The following is a 329-nucleotide window of genomic DNA, read 5'->3' on the forward strand; positions in this document are numbered from 1 at the left end:
GTGGAGATTAAACAACACACTCCTGAATGATGTGTTGAGAGAAATAAAAGTACTCCTGGAGTTAAAGGAAAAGGAAAATGCAACAAAACAAAAATCTCCTTAAACTTTAAAAACATTTCTAAGGGGGGAAGTTTATAGCTCTAAGTGCCTGCATTAAAAAAATCAAAAAGAACACAAATAAATGACTTAAGATTGAAACTCAAGAATCTGGAAAGGCAAGAACAAATGAAAGCCAAACACAGCAGAAAAGAAGAAATAACAAATATCAAAGCAGAAATCAATGAAATAGAAACAAAGAAAACAATACAAAGACTCAACGAATCAAAGAG

Source organism: Nannospalax galili, unplaced genomic scaffold, assembly GCF_000622305.1.
Source record: "Nannospalax galili isolate Female #2095 unplaced genomic scaffold, S.galili_v1.0 scaffold20343, whole genome shotgun sequence".
Classification (NCBI taxonomy): Eukaryota; Metazoa; Chordata; class Mammalia; order Rodentia; family Spalacidae; genus Nannospalax; species Nannospalax galili.